Source organism: Lactuca serriola, chromosome 2, assembly GCF_051521515.1.
Source record: "Lactuca serriola cultivar US96UC23 chromosome 2, Lser_US96UC23_V15, whole genome shotgun sequence".
In the NCBI taxonomy this organism is placed as follows: domain Eukaryota; kingdom Viridiplantae; phylum Streptophyta; class Magnoliopsida; order Asterales; family Asteraceae; genus Lactuca; species Lactuca serriola.
In genome coordinates this window covers 176,649,311-176,649,979 of record NC_136409.1, presented here as the reverse complement: position 1 = coordinate 176,649,979, position 669 = coordinate 176,649,311, and the positions used below count along the sequence as shown (strand labels likewise).

The window sequence follows — 669 nt, the reverse complement described above, 5'->3', positions numbered from 1 at the left end:
AAGTTGAAGAAAGCCATTGCCAACTTCGAGCAACAACCCGGAGAGTATCTTTATGAGGCTTGGGAAAGGTACAAAGGTCTCCTCAGAGATTGCCCACACCATGACCTTAATAGCCAACAAGAGGTCTCCATTTTCTATGATGGAGTCAATGTCACCACAAGGCAATTGCTCGACTCGCAAGGCCCACTCACAAAGAAGGCACCCCCGGTAATCAAGGAATTAATTGAAGAATTCTCTAAGCATTCTAGAGAATACCACAATTCAAGAAATGAAGTAAGTCGGGGGGTAGTGAACTCGACCAATGATGGCATGGCAGCGGTAATGGCTAAGCTCGATAGTTTAGATAGAAGGATGACAAAAATGGATCAAACAATCCATGTTATTCGAGTTGGATGCGAGAACTGTAGAGGGCATCATCTCACAAAGGATTGTGACTTGGATGAAAATGGAAACAAGAAGGCGCAAGTGTTCAACTCAAGCGGGGACAAATACGACGAGAATTGGCGAAAACCCAAGAAGGAATGGCTCCCATACGAAGAATATAAAAGGGCAAAGGAAGAGAAATACAAGCAGAAGGAGAGGGGTTTCTATCAAAAGGAAGAACCATTTGTGGAAAAGAGAGCCGACTTAGAAGAGATGTTCACAAGATTCATAGCCGCGTCCGAGAAA

The 669-nt window shown here is 44.1% G+C and overlaps 1 non-coding gene across 1 annotated transcript; it reads right to left on the bottom strand.

The window, feature by feature from the left end:
- LOC145090905 (small nucleolar RNA R71) lies at positions 1-107 on the bottom strand. Its single transcript, XR_013701827.1, has one exon. It is a non-coding gene; the product is annotated as a small nucleolar RNA R71 (small nucleolar RNA).
- Positions 108-669: the final 562 nt, after the last annotated feature.